This window comes from Citrus clementina, unplaced genomic scaffold (assembly GCF_000493195.1).
Source record: "Citrus clementina cultivar Clemenules unplaced genomic scaffold, Citrus_clementina_v1.0 scaffold_1, whole genome shotgun sequence".
Taxonomy (NCBI): Eukaryota; Viridiplantae; Streptophyta; class Magnoliopsida; order Sapindales; family Rutaceae; genus Citrus; species Citrus x clementina.
The window spans coordinates 11,208,493-11,208,795 of NW_006263303.1; positions in this window are offsets into that span (position 1 = coordinate 11,208,493).

Sequence of the window (303 nt, forward strand, 5' to 3'; positions counted from 1 at the left end):
ACACTGCCCATTGGATGCTCATTACAAAGAATGTGCCTCATTAAAACGTTTACATAATTGTTATTGTGTAATAACAATTAAATTAATTATAAGAAGATGAAACGTCAAATTTAAAAGAAAATTTCTCTATTTATTAGATAATAGAAAATATAAAAAGATGAGAAATAGTGATGACACATCACCTCTTGTAGTCCCAACTTTATATATATATATATATATATATATATATAAGCTATTAGCTAGCAACAAAAATAAAGAAGAAACGCAAGATAAAGAATAAAATGAGAGAATATATTATAGAGT